The sequence below is a fragment of the Tursiops truncatus genome, chromosome 8 (genome assembly GCF_011762595.2).
Source record: "Tursiops truncatus isolate mTurTru1 chromosome 8, mTurTru1.mat.Y, whole genome shotgun sequence".
NCBI lineage: Eukaryota > Metazoa > Chordata > Mammalia > Artiodactyla > Delphinidae > Tursiops > Tursiops truncatus.
Genome location: NC_047041.1, coordinates 52,319,458 through 52,338,853, shown reverse-complemented (window position 1 = coordinate 52,338,853; position 19,396 = coordinate 52,319,458). Strand labels below are relative to the sequence as shown.

Here is a 19,396-nt window from a genome sequence, read left to right as displayed (position 1 = left end):
TTAGCCAACGGGAGGCACTGGCATCGGAGGGCCAGAGGAGAGAGAGGCTGGGGAATTTCCTCCCCCCGACACCTCCCTGCTAGGCTGTGAGTTGGCAAGGGCTTCTTTCTTCTTTCCAAGGCCATGGGTCCCCATCCAGCATCCTCTCTTGTAGACACAGTTCTTTCTCAGTAACTGCTCCCACCCATTCCCTTGTAGGCCTAGGGGTGGTGATGATTCCCTGCTATTGCTAATCCTGGGCTATTGCACCGTCCCTTACTGGTTTCCTGACAACCTGACATTAATTAAACTCTCCTCAATCACCCCATTTGAGTGTGGCCATCAGCGCCCTGCACTTATCATTCATTGTCTCATGTAGTGTCCCCATTTCCAAGAGAAGAGAGAGCCTCAAAGAGGATGACCCCTTGCCTGTGGTCGTACCTCTAGGAAACGGCAGAACCAGAATCCCCAGCCTGGTATGTCTAACCCTAAACCTTAGTGATCTGACAGCCTGATTATACTGCTGAGAAACCAAAGCAATCAGTGAGAATTTGAAAAATGTACAAGAGAACCACTGGAAATTTTCTCAGAGTTGAAAGGATTAGAAGGCTGGGTCTTTAAGACTGTTCATGATAGGTGTGTCTAGATATGGTAGGAATCCTGCATTTTACCAATTACTTTGCCTCTTGGATTCCAACTCTTAAAGGTCTTGTTTCTGGACTCCAAGTCTCACAAGGCAAGCCACCTTCAGATTTTGTGACTTCCATTGGGCTATCGGGCTTTCTGGGGACGGGGCTTGGGAGTGAGGGAGATGCTCAGCTAGGTAATTAATCAATCCTCTATGTCTTTACTCATCCATTCGTCTGGTCACTCCATTTACTAAGGGACTGCTCTGTTTCAGGTCCCGTGGGGTTGCTAAGATGAGCAAAACACAGCAGAATGTCTGATGTGGTGGAAAGAGATCTGTACAAGACGTAGTGTGAGCACAGAAGAGGGCAGTTCACCTAGCCAGGATCAGTGGCAGAGGCGTCCTGAGAAAGCAACCCCTGAGCTGCATTTTAGGATGTGTAGGAGTTAGGGTAGTGGGGGTATGGGCGGGGCCGGGGGGGGAGGGCAGGGACAGTCCAGGCAGAGGAAGTAGCCTAAGCAAAGGATGAGTGCCCGGGAATGCCAGAAGTTCAGCATTTCCAGTGGTGGAAAATGGGCTGGAAAGGCACCCAAGGAACAGACATGGTGGGTCTTGCTCAGGGTACTAAGGGACTAGGCCTAAGTTCTAAGATTAGGGTTCAGTGTCGAGGCCAGCCTAGAAGCCTCAAGAACTGGATGGTTCTCTCCCCAAAGACTGCTTTACCTTCTTAAAGAACTTATTTAAAGAGTTTTCGAACCTGGTCAGAAGTAAAGACAATACTTTAATGAACCCCTACAGACCTATGACTCAGGGTGCTGTTCTGTAATCTCCTCCAGTTTCAGATCAGGATTGGACCTAGGGCCTGAAGCTCACCTGGCCTGCAGGTGCAAAGACCCTCAGTTACAAGGACAGGACAGTGGGAGGCATCAAGGGTCAGCCAGCTGAACCCCAGCCAGAGGCACTCCATTGTAAATCAACTATACTCTAATTAAAAAAAAAAAAAATGACAAACAAATACTGATCCACTTGATTCTGTTCACCTGCCCTATAGAAGCGTGGAGGGTTAGGGGCACAGAGCTAATGAAATAAAAGTAATAAATGAGAAAGAGCCGACACATGTCTTTGGCACATGGGCTACCAACCCCCGCCCCCCGCCCCTGCCCCGCACCACCTCCTGTCCCAAATAGAGGCTCCTGGAGTAGAAGAGAATATACAGGCCGGCAGAGCAGATCACACAGAATCTCCACCCGACCCGTTATCAAGGCCACTGCATGTGCTGTTCAGAAGGGAAAACTTCAGGCTGAACTTGAGACCAGAGAGGATCCCGATTCCACAAATGCTATCATTAAGAATCATCATAGATAATGTGGTTTTAATTAGAAGGGCTGAGATATTGGCAAGTGTTCAAGAAGCTCATCATCTGAGACTCCGCCAGCATCGTGGGTGCAGACAGCCTGCAGGATGTGAGGCTGCGCAGGTGGAAGAGTTCAAACCTTCTTCCTGCACCCCCAGGGGTGAGGGGTCGCTCCATTCACAGTGCAGACAGAGGGGATAGAACATGCCTTGCATGAATGAGGAGAGGAAGAGAGGCCTGGTGGCTTGTCATGTGCTGAGGTAGAAAGGGGTTTTGAGGTCAGACAGGCCTCTCTATCAGATACTGACAGCGAGACCTTGGACAAGATTATAACCTTTCGGAGCCTTGGTTTCCTTGTGCGTCAAACGGAGACAACTACACCTATGCACCGCAGGGCTAACAGAAGGATTCAATGAATTAACGCACCTCAACAATGGTCCAAGTGACCTGGTACGAAGTGGATGCCCAGAAAGCATTTCCCATTTACATCCTTCTCCTGAGTCCCGAAGCTAGGAGGCAGGGGCCACATCGGAGCCCAAGTCTTTGTGAAGCCAGAGGTTAAGCCCCTTCAACAACTGCACACAACCTCTCATCCACTGCTGGCGAGGAACAGGGACAAGGCTTTATCTCACGGGGGTCAAGTCTGCAGTAAGTAAAAGTGAACTTGACTTGTAAAACGCCAGTTTTCAAGTGTGAGAAGTTTCCTGTTGCATCTCGAAATCCTATTAGCCTCCTGCACCAGGGAATCTTTAGGAATCTTTACCAGCAGTGATTCCATTAAATACCAACAGATGGCCAGCCTTCAGAGCACATCACATAATCCTTTCCTGCTAACAAAGCTGGGGGCTTAGGCAGACGCCCCCAGTTATTTCAACCAGGGTGCCAGGGAAAGCGGCTTGCCATTGTATGCAAGTGCCGTTGTCTCCCGGGCCCCCGAGAATGATGTGTCTGTCACTCACGTGAGCCCGCACCTCTCTAGGCAGGCAAATCACCTTCATGCAGGTCTGTACCTGGCACAGTGCGTAGCTTTTACAATACCTGGCAATCACCTTACGTAGCTTTTATACTAATCCTACAAAATAGATTTTATCAGCCCCATTTTACAGGAGAGCAGACTGAGGCTACAGAAAGTATGTGATTTACGGAAGGGCACAGGATGAGGAAATCCATGGAACCCAGATTTGCCTGTTTTCTGGCTAGAGACCCCCTCAAGGGCAGACAATGTGACTCGGCCCCCCTGTGAGCCAGCAGGCAGTGGAGCGCGTCCTGGAGAAGACACATGCTCGAGGGATCAGTGATCAACCCCTTGCCTTAATTCATCTCTCTTCCCCCTCCCCGGACAGCTCACCTCCTGGTGGCAGCTCAAGGCTCTCCAAGGCTGCCCCCCATTATCTCACCCTCCCTGGAGTCCCTGCTCCCCACACAGAGGGCCTGAGGCTCTGCTTGGGACCCAAAGCCGACAGTGCCCGGTCTTCCCCGAGCCCTTCCATTCCTTTCTCCAGCAACTCCTTGAGCAAAGAGACGACTGAGCTGTGAAAATGATGCTTTTGGAGCCTGGCTTTTCTTCTTCTTGGGAGAAGAGGAAAAGGAAAGGGAGAAAATGAAGCTGCTTTGAGAGGGCAGCCCAGGCAGTGTGTAATCACCTGGGCTCTGAAGTGGTTCTAAATGAACGACAATTTGCCATGAGGCACAGGGACCCATGTTCCCGTGTACCTTGATCTGACAGGTATGGAGAGGGAGGCTGCCTAGCGGGTAATTTCTGATAATGAGCCCTGCAGACTGGACCTCATGTACGGGAAATTCCCGGGGCAATACCTCCCCCAACCACTGACCCCCTCGTCCCAACACCTTCGCACCCCACGTTCGAGCGTAACGCAGTACCTGGCAGTGGACCTGGGCCTCCTTGGGCTTCTGGGAGGTGACCCAGCAGAGCTGCCGTCATGCTTCTGGGGTGGGGGAAAGCTGTAGAATTTGACCTCACAAACCTGCACGAAGGCCTGTGTTGGGGCCCGTGGAACAGACACTAATTAGGCACCAGCCATGTTCCTGGCCCTGTGCTAAGGCCTGTTTCCATGTATTCATCACCATCCCATGAAGGGCTACAGGGAATGGGGATGGGTTTCTTCCTGGGGTGATGAAAATGTCCTAAAATTGATGATGGTGACAGTTTCACGACTTGATGAATCTACTAAAAGCCACTGAACTGTGTATGGTCTGCCTTGTGAATATTTCAATAAAGCTGTTATCAAAAAAAAAAAGGAGAAAGAAAAAGAAAAGGTGTATCACTAATAGGATATTATTTGAATCCATGTTTTCTAACTCAAGGTGTGAATCTCTAACTAAATAAAATACAGTTCCTGCTCTCAGGTTTCTTTTTTTTTTTTTTTTTTTTTGCGGTACGCGGGCCTCTCACTGTTGTGGCCTCTCCCGTTGCGGAGCACAGGCTCCGGACGCGCAGGCTCAGCGGCCACGGCTCACGGGCCTACCCACTCTGCGGCATGTGGGATCTTCCCGGACGGGGGCACGAACCCGTGTTCCCTGCAACGGCAGGCGGACTCTCAACCACTGCACCACCAGGGAAGCCCTCTTTTCTTTTTTTGAATTTTATTTTATTTTTTTTATACAGCAGGTTCTTACTAGTTATCCATTTTATACATATTAGTGTATATATGTCAACCCCAATCCCTATTTTCTAATAGGGAAGAGAAGGAAAATACTCAAATTATTAAAAATGTAAGATGGAACAGGGTAAGTGCTCCATGGGAGATTAAAGCAGGAACATGAGAGTTTGTCAGAACCAGCTCAGAGGGGTCATGGATTCGAGGTTTTCTAAGTTGCGCTGGGAATGCAAAACTTCTGCCCCAGTGTCCCCACTGGGACACATGTCAGATCACATGTCCAGCTCTGGAACAGGGGACAAATCATGATAACACAACCCTTACATAGTTATAAGTGCTTTTGATAACGCCAGATACTCTTCTAAAGGCTTCAGATTTAACAACCAATTTACACCCCACCACAACCCGACAAGGTAGGTACTATAATCTCATTTAGACCTGAAGGTCAGAGAAGTGTGGTAAGTCGCCAGAGGCCATACAGCAAGTAAGTGGCAGAGTTCCAGCCCTGGTTTTCTGGCTTGAGTTAACAAAACCTCTGCACTATGAGGCTGACGGGCCCCCTTACACCCTGTCTCACTACCACTGACTCTGCCCTGTGCCCTCCCTCCCCGAGAGCTAAATTCTGTAAGGCTGCTGGGATTGGAGTGACCCTTGGGGTGAGTGTTACAGAGGAGTAGGGAATGTGGACTCAGAATAAAACGCAGTCCTTCAGACACAGCACAGGAAAGAGAAGGGCCCTGGCCCGGGAGCTGGTGCCTGGGTTCTGAATACAGCCCTGCCACCAAATCCTGCTGTTCCTTGCTTCTGTCTGGGCCTCGGGTTCATCCTCTGTGAAATGAAAGGGTCAGACGGGAAACCTTTAAGCTTCCTTTTGCCCTAAAACCCCAGGATTCTCAGTCCAAGGCCTGGTCCCCACTCAATTTGCTGTCTCAGGGCTACACACTGGCCCTACCTGTGACCTTCCTGATTCTCAGTACCCAAGGAGGCCCCCTGACCACACAGAGTTGGGGCTATGCTCCCCAGAAACCTTGTCAAATCCTGACTTCATCTTCCCCCTTGTCCTACCTATGCAGGATGGCCACTCCCTCCTAAATATCACTATTTTTGTCTTCAGTTATGGTAGTTGCCAAATTGTTAATGAATGAATGAATGAATGAGTGAGTGAGCGAGTGACTAAATGCCTGCCCGTAAGTAACCCTTATCACAAGGCTGTAATGACTGTTTACTCATCTGTCTTCTTCAAAGAGCTATGATTTCACCAATGCCTAGGGCTTTTGTGCTGGGTTCTGTTCTGCACATATTCAGGATAAAATGATTGTGGTGAAATGTTCTAAAAGGTGCAGTAGCACAAAATATGTGACTTTGGAGCTGACTCAGGAAATCTGGGGAAGCTGCAGGACACACACAGCTGATACTGACAAGCCCGGCCAAGGGAAGCGAAGTGCTGGACACACAAGGGTCACAGGACTCTGAGCTCCAGAGCCACCAACAGCACCTGGAGGAGGGGCCAGGGTTGTTCATGCCGCTCTGGGTCAGGCCCAGGAGGGGGTTCAGACCCAGAGGTGATTCAAACTGTTCGCTTTTGCAACTGGCTGGCTCTGAACCCCTCTGGACCAGCACTGTCCCATAGAACTTTCTGCACTGACAGCATGTTTTATACACCTGTGCTGTCCAATACAGTACTCGTCACATGTAGACTAAAACACTTGAAATGTGACTAATGCAATTCAGGCACTGAATTTCTCATCTTATTTTCTTTTAACTAAATTAAAATAGTCCATATGGCTAGTGGCTACCACGTTGGACAGCACAGGTCTGGACCTTTAATACATACGACGTGTCTGAATAGATGCACACCTGACTTCATGATCGCACACCTCTGACCCCACACGATATACCAGGCCAGGCTCACGAGGACCGAGTGCTGCTCAGTTAGCAAGCCTGGCTACTCCCTGACCTCCAGCTCTGGCATCGGAAACCTGGGCTCTGGTCTCAGCTCTGCCTCTGACAAGCTACGGATGGCGCTGTTGGGCCTCTGAGCCTCAACTTCCTCATCTTGCAATTTCACAGCCTCGTTGGGGAAAAAGAAGAGAACATGTATGGCAATTAGCTGGCCCATACAGGGCACTCCACGAGCATTGGTGCCCTCCTCTGGTCCCCTCCTCCACCCAGGTCCTCACCCCTGCTCTTTACTCTGAAGGGTCCCATGATCTGTTGGAATTCAAGGACTCTCAACCATGGGACGGTTCCTCTAGAGTCCAACCTGCCTTTTCCCTCTGGGTGTGGCGTGGGTCTGAGCCCTTAGCCCATCCTCAGCTCCCTCTGCATCCCACACCACTGACCCCCGAGAAGCGCTCTCCCCACTCTCCACTGGGTCTGGGGGCCAGTCGAGGATACCCAAGGACAGAGAGAGCGAGCTGTGGGTGCAGCGGGGTATGGCAGCTCACACTTTTTTTGGATTGTTTTTTTCTTTAGGAGGAGGGATGTTATGGGTTTGGGGATGAAACTGCTTAAAAAGCACAGATCTCGACAAAACAAAGCCAGTGCTTCTTCCACAGTCGGTCTCTCAAATTTCTTCCCCAGCCCCCAGAGACAAATCCTGGGGTAGGCCTCCGAGTTCCTCCGAAGAAAGACGTTACGCTGCCAACATTTGGTTTCTTATAACCTCTGGATGGATGAAAGCAAGTCATAGGCATGCTCCATGGAGGCTCCAAAGGGGCCTGTGAGGAACATGAGATCACAGCCCAGCAAGGGTTTCCTTACTTTTTGAGAAAAACAGCCTTCAGGATAGATTACTTTTTCTCGAGGTGGAGACAGCGTGATGGAAGGAAAAAGCCTCAGAGCTAGGAATCTGAAGTTCCAATGGTTTGTGAATGCCCAGATATGCCAGGCACCAAGCCTGCACCTTCCTACACACAATGGGTCCGAGCTCTGCACTTGACCAGGGGGCGTCTTGGGGGCTCAGTTTGCCCTTCCATACAATGGGGCCAGTAATGAGCCTGCCTCACGGGGCTGCTGTGAGAGCCCCGAGAGGCTGAGGAGTTGTAAAGTGCCACGTAGGACACTGTTTATGGGAGGTTTCCCATGGTCTTCCACGAGCTCTATTCATGGAGACCAGCCTGGACCTTTCTTTGAAAATTACCAGATTCAACAAAAAACATCTGGCTCGGGGCAGGGAGCCCCCCAGGAAGTGGACATCGGCCCTGACGATTAAATTATCACTAACCCTTGGCTAGAACCAAACACAAATTTTCTAAGTGTAAACTGCTCCTTCCATCCATTTCTCCCAATGCTTTGAAGATCAGGCTCTTTCATACCCCCATTTCCTCACTACAGCAAGAAGAGATGCTTCGGAAATGAGACCTCGAGATGCAACCCTGAAAACAATTTTAAAAGGAATGTGTGACACAGCGAGTGGTCGAACTGCTTGGAGAAGCGGCGTGATGTATTAGGTTTAAAGAGAGGGAAAAATTTAGATTCGAATCCCAGCTGAGTTCTAGGCTGGCTGTGTGATCTTGGCCAAGTTACTTAACATCTCTGAGTCTTTTAAGTAGCTTAGCTATAAAACAGGGATAAGGATAACTACATGGAAGGGTATTTTGGAGGCATATGTGGGGGTGGGTTGATACATAAAGGTGACTAGCGTAGGAGATGCTTAATAAATATTCACTGAATTGAGATGAATCGAATCAGTGCACACCATTCTTGCTTCCCTGCCTCCCCCCAACACCTCTGGTGAAAGCTCAGCTTCACTAGCTCTCCCTACCCCACCCGCCCAGCACAACATTCTTTTCCAGTGGACTCAGTGGCTACAGGAAGATGGAAAGCATTTGGCCAGAACGCCGACCTCATTAACTCCCTCGTCTCTCCATCTGTTATCTATCAGGAATCCCTTGCAAGGAGGCAGGTGACCAATAAAAGCCCTCCCGTTTCCCTTTGTCTCTGGGCTAGTGCGTGACCGTGCAAAGCCGTCCGCAACCGTGGGCCCCCATCAGGGCTCAGCTCTGGCCTGTGATTCGTAGCTAGAGCAGGGTTTTTTTCTGGGCTCAGGAAAGGAAAGCTAAGTTCACAGCCAACTCGGAGGCAGCAGCCATCCCAGCTGGCCTCCTCTGTAGGTCAAGAGAGAGTCTGAAAACCAGCAGATGACACTGCAAACATGGTGGAGTAAGGAGGTCATTATTCACAGCACCAGGATCTCGGATTTAAATGAGTTCTTTATTCCCCTAGGGCATTAAAAACATTACTTGATTTATAAAAGGGAGAGCTGCCTTGTAGTTTTCCAGGAACTTGAAGCTTGCAGAAAGTAAGTTACATAAAGGGAGTCCATGTAGACAGTAAATGCTCAACAAATGTGAACTGTTATTACATCAAACATTTGCTGAGGACTTTATATTTCCTGCTGGTAGGACATGGGTTTGACTCCGAGTTTCCTGATGTCCAATGGGAAACAGCAAACATTATCAAGTTCACAATTTCCCAGTGTCTGCAAGTGTGTGTACAATACTACCAGGATGAGTGCAACCATTACTGGTACTGATACCAGAGAGAGATATTTCCCACACGTCCTCATAGGACAGACATTGCATAACATGAAGAAAAGGGTGTTCAGGAATAGCCCTGCAGGAAGACTCAGGGGCCATCTTCCTGAAGTTGCTGTAGCCCTTGCTTATCAGTACCCGATGGCAGAGAAGCCGTTGCTACTCTTCTCTCTGAGATGCCAGAGCAGCAGCTAAAAATGGACGAAATTGAGATATTTGTAGTGAGGTGGATGGACCTAGAGTCTGTCATACAGAGTGAAGTAAGCCAGAAAGAGAAAAACAAATACCGTATGCTAACACATATATATGGAATCTAAAAAAAAAAAAAAGTCATGAAGAACCTAGGGGCTGTAAGGCGGGAATAAAGACACAGACCTACTAGAAAAGGGACTTGAGGATATGGGGAGGGGGCAGGGGAAGCTGTGACAAAGCGAGAGAGTGGCATGGACATATATACACTACCAAACGTAAGGTAGATAGCTAGTGGGAAGCAGCCGCATAGCACAGGGAGATCAGCTTGGTGCTTTGTGACCACCTAGAGGGGTGGGATAGGGAGGGTGGGAGGGAGGGAGACGCAAGAGGGAGGAGATATGGGAACATGTATATGTATAACTGATTCACTTTGTTATAAAGCAGAAACTAACACGCCATTGTAAAGCAATTATACTCCAATAAAGATGTTAAAAAAAAAAAAAAGGCTGGAATGGCTGCTTCACATCCCAAGCTACTAGCACCCAGCATCCATCATTTGGCCTTCGTGTTTTGCCAGTAAAGAAATTAGAGTATTATTAATCAACAAATCAGTCCAATAAGCCTCATTACCATTAAAGAAGAGAAAGTAAGCTTTATTTATGCAGTTATAAGGCATTTAAAAACAAAGAGATTATTATTAATACTTGAGCCTGGCAGTCTTCCCAGAGTGGTAAACCGGCAAGGGCTTTGTTCTTGAAGAGGCGACACAGCAGTTACAGATTCCCGCCTCCCCTGCTCCAAGCTCCTAATGTGTGGGACGCCGCCTGAATATTCAGGGAGGTTAGGGGGGGCCCTCTGCCTTCAGGGCTGTTTGGGGGAAACAGCAGTGGGTTGGAAGTTAGGGGGCTAGTGTATTTTGCGACTCTGGCCAAAACAAACAGCCTCTCTGAGCTGCGGTTTCTCAGCAGGAGCATGTTAGAAACTGAACTAAAATTACTGGTAGAGCTTTTAAAAAAAGACTGGGTCTCCATCCTATTTCAGACCAACTGAATCAGATCCCTGAGAGCGGGGCCCAGGAAACGGTATGTTTAAGAAGAGCTCCAGGTGATTCTAGAACGCAAGCGGGGATGGCCAACCACAGCCTGGTGGTTCTCTAGGTCCATCCTACCTTTGGTCTTATCAAGGCTTGAGGTTTCTTAGAGAGTTCTCATCCAGGGCTCTCAGACACCAATGCCTGCAGTGGGCCCACCGGTAACCTAATGAGTGAAGCGTACCAGGTACAGGAAAAAGATGCTAACCTGCCTTGAGACTACGCATAACGCCTGCTGGGTTATATTGTTTTTAAGATATGGTATAGGAACATTCAAACAGCCAAACCCAAAGTATTTGCCAGCCACAGACAGCCCACAGGCCCTGGTTTGAGACCACTGATAAACAGACATATCCCAGGCCCCTGTAGATGGCCAACTCACTGGCCTGTGATTCATGAAACTGCACGCTTGCTGGTGACACACACCATCCCTTGTTTGACTTCATATCAGAAGCCCCAGGTGCAGAGGGGACATTCAATAAACGCTGTGTGTACGTAGAACAGGTGAACAAAGGTGTATGAATGGGAATGGGTGAGCCCCGGACATTCCTTAATTCTTCAGTCCTACACTGTGTACTAAACTAAAAAGTGTAGGTGTCTAGGTCTGCACTGTCCAATACAGCAGCCACTGGCCATGTGTGGCTACTGCGCCCTTGAAATACGGCTAGTCCGAATTGCTATGTGCTGTAGTATAAAATATATAACATTTTAAAGAATGAGAATGAAAAACAAGAATTTAAATGTTTCACTGATAAATTTTATATTAATTACAGGTTGAGATGATATAATATTTTGAATATTTTATGTTAAATAAAATATATTATTAAAGTTAACTTCACTTGTTTACCTGTGACTACTAGAAAATGTTGAACACTATATTTCTATTGGAAAGTGTTGCTCGGAGCCATTTTTTTTCAGGTATGTATCCATGTCTTTCTTGTGCATGCCTTTTTACCCCAACATTTCTCTCCCACCAATAAACTTTATCCCCCTCTCTTCTCCTCTCCTTCTCATCTTCTAGAAGGATGATAATATGATGATAATATGAGAGATGAGATAATATGAGAGATATGTGACAATAAACTTTATCCCCCTCTCTTCTCCTCTCCTTCTCATCTTCTAGAAGGATGATAATATGAGAGATGGGGAGGGAGCAGGTATTTAGATGAAAAGAAACTAGTCTTTCCCTAGGGCTGGGAGGATAGACTGTCTATTCCCACCTCCCACCCACTGGCCAACATGTTTCCTTGTAAATGACCAGAACAACTGTCTCAGCTCCCTCAGCCCAAGATTTCCTCTGTCTGGATACCCTTCCCATTGCCCACTCAGGGAACTGTTACTCATCCTTCAAGACCAGCTCAAATGCTGCCTCCTCTGTGAAGCCCGCCCCAATCTCCCAGCTGGAGTCAAGAGGATCCCCTCTTGCCTCTCTTAGTACTCAGCTCCTATTACTATAGTAACACTTCTCTCAGGAACGTTCGTGATCTTTTGACCAGCTGGTCTCTTTCATAATACATCTTGAGTGTGGGGCTGGTCTACACTTCAGTGTGTTCCCAAGGTCTGACTCAAGATCTGACACATGCTGAATAAGTGTTGGATGACGGACTGGATCTTCCTCGTCATGGGGAAGTATCTTTTTTCACTCCTTCATCCCCTCAACAAATACTTCCTGAGGACCTACCATGTATCAAGCATACGAAGTACAGTCTAGGCCCAGAGAATACAGCAATTCTCAAATGCCTGCTCTCAGGAGCTTCCATGCTAGTGCTGGTAAGTACCTTGCATCATCCTGATGCCCAGATGTTCAATAAATATTCATAAATGTTGCTGCTGGAGAAGAGGAATGATGGGCGTGGGGGGTGGGGAGAAGTTCCTGTGCTCCAGAGCCCATCCTTCTGAAAGGCACAGGCCCTTATATCTGCTACTGGTCTCACTAGACACATCCTTAACAGAGTCTTTACAGCCCTCCCCTTACACCGTGTACTCAAGAGTTTAGGAGGTGCTGTAGCAGTGGGACAGTAGATAGTTATGGATTCTGATGGAGACGGAGGAGGTTCTGAATTGACCCAAGCACAGCTTTCCCTTTTCTTACAGGCATAGCAGAAGTGACCAAGAAGACTGGTAAGACTTTCAGGATAATCTAGAAAGAGGAACAATTCAAATTTTTTTTTTAACTGAAGCCATCACATTCATTAAACAAAGGCTCTCCGCCCTTCAATCCCACAGAGTTTTGAGTGAGAGACATACATTATGAAATACACACAAGTGACGGACAAAGGCTCCCAGCACTCGCGAGTGAGCATTTCCTCTGAACGTCTCGTGGAGCCTCAAGCTCAGTCCACACAGAACCAGCTCCCCGTCTTCTCTCCAGTCTCAGAGAATTGAGATTCACGCCAGCCACCATCACCACATCCCCCGGATGCTGCAGAGCCTTCTCGCCAAAACCCGCGAGTCTGCTCTGGACACGGTCCCCTTTCCCGCCCCACCCCAATGCTCTGCAAAGGACACCCACCCTGTTCAGATCCAAAGATGAATGTCCTAGCATGAGAGGAATGTCAGAAACGCCTCACTGCCTAGCCCATAGTCCTGATTCTGCGAGTTGGAAGGATGAAGCTTGATGCTGGGTAACTATCTAGAATGATGGAGTAGGGTGTAGGGAATAAGTTTTGGAGTTAGACACACCTGGCTTCAAATCTCAAATCTCTCACTGCCTTGCTTTGTGACCTAGGACACATCAACATCTTTGGTCCTTGGTTTTCTCATCTGTAAAAAGGGATAATGACACTGAGCTCTGTGGCACAGACTCTCTTGGCCTAAATACTACATACCATAGAGAAAAAATGATGTCAGCCATGAATAGCACTCACACATAATGAGTTCTCAGTAAATGGTAATGAGCTAAAAAGATTATTTTCAGATAGTAAGTCTTTTTCTCCTTAGTGAAAACTACCATTCCTATAGAATCCTGGTCCTGCTCCAGATGAAACACTTCATTACTGGAAAGTTCAGATGCCTGTATAACCTTCTCTAAATTGATCACATTTTTGTGTGGAGATAATCTAACCCCCTTTCTAGTGTAACTGAGATGGAAGATCCTTTCTGTTCCTAACATGTGAGAGCCAGTTATCTCTAGCTTTTTTAGGCTTTGAGCTTCTTTTTTTTGTTTTGTTTAATTTATAAATTTATTTATTTTATTTTTGTCTGCGTTGGGTCTTTCATTGTGCGTGGGCTTTCTCTAGTTGTGGGGAGCGGGCTTCTCATTGCGGTGGCTTCTCTTGTTACGGAGCATGGGCTCCAGGTGCGCGGGCTTCAGTAGTTGTGGCTCTCGGGCTCTAGAGCACAGGCTCAGTAGTTGTGGCGCACGGGCTTAGCTGCTCCACGGCATGTGGGATCTTCCCGGACCAGGGATTGAATCCGTGTCCCCTGCATTGGCAGGCGGATTCTTAACCACTGTGCCACTAGGGAAGCCCAGGCTTTGAGCTTCTTTACGTCAATGTAAAGAAGGAAACATAATCAGTTATAAAATTCCCATTCTTCAAGAGAGAAAAACAGAGTGTTTAGGAAAAGCACAAACCATTCCGGTACTGAGACCAGAGAGAACGTTCTCGCCTCTGAACTAAAAAGGAGAGAATTTGGGATAATACAGGGATGGGCCAGCTTTTTCCTAAAGGGCTGGATTGTAACTATTCTAGGCTTTGTGGGCTATCTGATCTCCGTGGCAACTGCTCAACTCTGCCACTGCGGCGCAAAAGCAGCCACGTAGACAGGATGTAGACACATGAGTATGACTGTGTTTCAGTAAAACTTTATTTACAAAAACAGGCAGCTGGCCCCTGGGCTGCAATTCACTGACCCCTGGTGTCATATGATGAACCACAATCCAGCTATGTGACTTTGAACAATTTACTTCTGCTCTTTGAAACTTAGTTCAAAATACCAAAAGATGGGAGTTACTGGCTTGATTGAGAACTAAGTGAAATAAAAGCTAGCCAACTCTCATTTGTGGAATATGTATTTGCGAATTTGCCTACAATTTATTTGTCACCCCCGTGTCAATACTCGTGGGCTCTTGTGGTCATTCAGGGACACACAGAGGATGGGGGAATTTGAGTCTCCTGATGCTCGAGTTCCCAGCTGAGGCAGGGCCAGGCAAGGCTCTGTGGTCTAGTTTCTGCTCTGATCCTGTAAACAAGTATCCTTTTCGCGGTCTATTTAGCGCCACATTTTTCACATTTTTGTTGGTGATTTTGCTGTTTAAAGGGGCCCCAGGCATAGCGCTGAAGTGCTGTTTAGTGTTCCTAAGTAAGAAGGCTCTGATGTGCCTTCCGAGAAAATACGTGCATTAGATAAGCTTCGTTCAGGCATCAGTTACAGCACCGTTAGCTCTGAGTTCAATGTTAATGAATCAACAAAATATACTTTAAAAGGTGCTTTGACACAGAAATAGCCATGAAAAAAGATGATGTATTGATCAGCTGATGAAAATGTGACCAGAGGCTCGCAGGCACCTAACTCTGTATCTCTCTAGGAGCAGTGGTTCAGCGTTCATTCATTCAGTGTTTGCGGCTACTTAGAGCATAACTGCCAGGAATAAGGAGAATCGCCTGTATAGGAACATGTTGTCCAAAGCAGTGGGCGACAGTCATGCTATTACAAAACTCTCAGTAAGTAACAATGCTGTGACGATGCTATTCTTACTAGTGAATCACAACGGTCTTATCTCCTTATGCTGCCACGATGCTATTACTAATTAACCATGCTACTTCAATTCTATTTGTATTATTTAATGAGTGCTATATTGCTGTTATTAAGTGCTTATAGACAAAATCAGCTAGAGAATGTGTTCATGTCTTTTTTTCCCCAAAGAAAGCCTTTCTACTGACTATCTTCCAGGGGCTTCTGCAGACAGAAAACAGAAATAAGGGCTCTCTGGAGCAGTGATTTGGGGTAACCGTCTGAGTGGCTCCATCCAGAAGAGAAGCAGGGAGCTGTACCTGGTGGGGACTTGCGGCTGGGCCCTCCTGGAGAACACAGGCCTGTCCAGGACCTCCCTGCTCGGAGGGCCGAGCAGACTCTGGAAAGCAGCATCCGTCTCCTTGCTGCCCTAGTTAAAATGCCAGCCTGGTATTTATTTATTTGCTCCCACACAGATGCCAATTATGGGGGGCTGGGGAAAGAGACAATGGCCTCGGTCTGATTGACAACGGCTGCTAAACAAGGGGCCTCTGTGGCATGTTTAATGAAAAGACCACTGTGTTTTTATTGCATCTATTTGATTTTAGAGTGTCGTTTATAAAACAATTCAACGGGCAGGATTAACTGCTTCTGGGCTTTCTCTTCTCCCTGCGGCTCTGTGGGTGTCCCCTCTCTCTCCCCCCAGCAGGTTCCTTTCTAGACCTTCACGGGCCTCACGGAGAGACCAAGGCCTGCACAGAGCCTCGCCGGGCCAGGACTCCCCAGTGGCTCCTGGATTTGTCCCCATCGCCCTCTCTCCCCAGCACCACCTCTAAACTGGCCGCCAACAAGAGCCTCTCAAGCTTGCTTCCCTCACTTTTTCATGATCCAGAAGGCTCCTTCCCCCACCAGGCTTTTGGAAGCCTGTGGGGCAGGTCTGGGTTGTGAGCCACAAGCCAGGGAGTGTAACTGGTGCTTGGGGCCTGGGGGTGAGCACGACACAGAACGTGCCATCCAAGATGATCCCCCAGTGATTTTACTCCCCTTGCCACCTTACAGCCAAGGTGATTTAGTTTCTAGTCCCACAATCTAATTACCAACTGGCATGGTATGTGAATTATATCCAAATAAATCTGCTATATATATTTTGAAAATCCAGTTACCATACTTCCTTACTCAAAACTCTTACATGACTAGGTATCACCTCACACAAGCTCCTCAAGTTCTAGGCCTGTCTATCTCCCCCATTTATCTCTTCTTGCTGCTCCCCACTGGTTCCCAGCCCCATTCCAACACCCCCTTCACTTAGATTCCAGCTCTGCCTGCTGTCCAGAGTCTATCTTCCAGCTTACCTCCTTCCCTGACAAATGCCTACTCATCCTTCAAGGCTCTCAAGGCATCACCTCCTCCAGGAAGCTGACCATGACTCCTCTCATCCTCAGGCTGCCTCTCTGAGCTCCCCTTGTATAATCTGTATAATTTGCAGGGCAGTTTACCCTACTCGACAGGCCAAGGCAGGAAGCAGATGGGATTCAGTGCCCAGCAGAGAGCCAGGTTTACAGAAGCAGCCCATCAGGAGGGAGAACAGCCCCTCTCTTCCCAACTAGAAGCAGCTCTGCCTCTTCCTGTTGTATTTATTCAGATTTCATGAGAGAATTTGTTTGAAGAAAAGTTCTGTCACAAACATTTTGGAAATGTCCTAAGTCATTAAGTTCGCCTGATGTGGAAACTGAGACAAACTCAAACTTCTTCATGACGGTGTTAAGTCAGTCTGAGGGTAAAAGGCCTGCAGGTAACTGTACACCTCACTGGCCAATGAGGACTCTGAGATCTGGAGTGAGAGAAAGCTGGAAGGGGAAGGTTCAGACTGCCCTCAACAGCCAGCTATCCTGACCTGTCACATAAGCTTCCCAAGAGGACTCATGCCGTGGAAGAGGCCACGGAATGTTGACGAGGAAGACAGGTTTATGCTTCTAGAGCCTTTCTCGTGTCTTTCTAAAGGACTTCGGAGACTGTAAAGCCATTTGCTCCTCCGGGTTCTTGTGTGTCGGTGCATTTATCTGTACCTTCCACACCATTCCAGAATGTTCTATTAACTGATCCTTTATCTGTAAGAGACCATGGGCTCTCTCTGGGGGAGAGGGGGTGAACTGTGTTCATACTTGTCCCCTGAGGGACACTGGGTCTGCTGAGGCCACCTCTTCATCTTACCACAGGGACCCCAGGTCCAGCCTGCAGGGGGCTCTGACCAAGGCACCCAATGTTCAACGGTGGAGCTGGGGGGAACCCAACTTCCACTGCTCACCCACGAGTCCTGGACTTGGTGAGTGGCACCAGCATGGGCTCCTCAGCACACAAGCTTCCCACCGGGTCTTGGGGCAGAGGGAGTGGTAGTGTGTGACCTGGCATTGCCTCTTGGGGGAGACCACCTTGTAACCATATTCCCCAGCCCCAGAAAAGGGAAGCAGAAGCAAATATATATTCACTGTGCACTAGGCACCAACTATGTACCAGATACCTTGTCACACACACACACACACACACACACACACACAGCCTATAGCCAAGTAGCATGATAACACAGGTTATCTCACTTGGTTCCCATAACAACCCCAGGAGGTCGCAATTTCTGTCCCCATTCTCCAGATGACAAAATCAAGGCCAAGAGTAAATGGCAGAATAGGGGTTTTCAGACTCAAGTCTTCATGACTCCAAAGTCTGGGTGCTTCTAACACCACCTACATCCCCAACCTCCTGGGCTGACTCACTCCATCTTGAGCTCCACTTCACAGAATCATGAGGTCCAGTCAGTGCAAGTTCAGCCCCATTCAGTAATCATTCCCTGAGAGCCAGCTGGATGTGATCCCCCACCCCAGGGCCATGGGACAGAGATAATTAAGGCACAGTCCTGCCCTCCCAACGTGGAAAGCCTTCCTTTCAGCAGGAAGTGGTGCATGCTAGGAAGTAAGGCAAGGCAAAGACTTCAAAAGCAACTAGCGTCTACTGAGTGCTTACTGTAGGCTAGACGTGTTCTGAAGGTTTTTTATTGATTCCTCACAACGACACCATGGGGATATACTATTGTTATTCCCCACATTACAGATGGAGGGATTTGAGACTCAAGGTGACTTTGTCATCTGTCCATGGCCACACTGTTGTGAGGACAAAGGCCTGGCCAGGTCAGCCCAAAGACAAAGCCTGTGTTAGAATCAACTGTGCATTATACCCGAGGGTCAAGAAAGGCTTCTTGGGAGCAGGTGGCTTTCTAGCCCCAAATAGTATTCCAGTCTCTTTCTTCTAGGACTCCTCACAAAAGCAAAGGCAATTCACTGAAGATTTTAAAAGTTCTCCCCTGATTTTGGTCCTAAGAAACACAACGTTCTCCTCTAGTGTGCCACAGGCATTGTCACCACACACCTCCTGGGTTCTCCCGCCTTCCTCACCCTGCAAGGTCCAGATCACTGCCAGCCTCCCTTGGAGGCTTCCCCCCTCCATTTCAGATAAATGATCACCTCTTCCTCTAAACTCCCCTAGCAGGTCTCAGATCTGGGGGTTGGAGGAAAAAAAGGGGGACTCAACTTATGAACAGTTTAGCATTTACAAGGCATTGGGTTGGGGGGTTCACATAATTACATTTTTTTAATCTCACTCTGCTTCTACACTTCTTACTGCATGAAGCAGGTGTTACCATGATACAGAAGAGAAAACAAGTCACAGAGGAGTGTCATGGCTTGCTCAAGGTCATCCAGCTTGTGAGCAACAGAGTGAGAATTACAGGCAGACCTCAGAGACATGGCAGGTTTGGTTCCAGACCACAGCAATAAAACGAATATCACAATAAAGCGAGTCACATGAATTTTTTGGTTCTCCAGTGTACGTAAAAGTTATATTTACACTATACCGTAGTCTACTGAGTGTGCAATAGTATTGTCTAAAAAAACCGAAGTACATACCTTAATGAAAGAATACCCTATTGCTGAAAAGTGCTTACCATCATCTGAGCCTTCAGCGAGTTGTCATCTTTGCTACAGTAACATCAAAGATCACTGATCACAGAGCACCCTAATAAGTATAATAATCACGAAAATATTTGAAATATGGCCAGAATTACCAAAATGTGACACAGAGACATGGAGTGAGCAAGCGCTGTTAGAAAAATGGCACTGATAGATTTGCTCCATGCACGGTTGCCACAAACCTTCAATTTGTAAAGAGTGCAATACAGTCGTCCCTCGGTATCTGTGGGGCATTGGTTCCAGAAGCCCCTGGGTACACCAAAATAGAAGGATGCTCAGGTCTCGTATATAAAATGGCGTAGTATAA

At 47.8% G+C, this 19,396-nt stretch overlaps 1 protein-coding gene and 1 long non-coding RNA gene across 2 annotated transcripts in view; one reads left to right on the top strand and one right to left on the bottom strand.

The window, feature by feature from the left end:
* TENM4 (teneurin transmembrane protein 4) overlaps positions 1 to 19,396 on the bottom strand; it is a 739,181-nt gene that overhangs the window by 542,450 nt on the left and 177,335 nt on the right. The window lies entirely within an intron of this gene.
* Positions 12,061 to 14,169, top strand: LOC117313404 (uncharacterized). Its single transcript, XR_004527859.2, has 3 exons — positions 12,061 to 12,169; positions 12,494 to 12,520; positions 12,626 to 14,169. It is a non-coding gene; the product is annotated as an uncharacterized lncRNA (long non-coding RNA).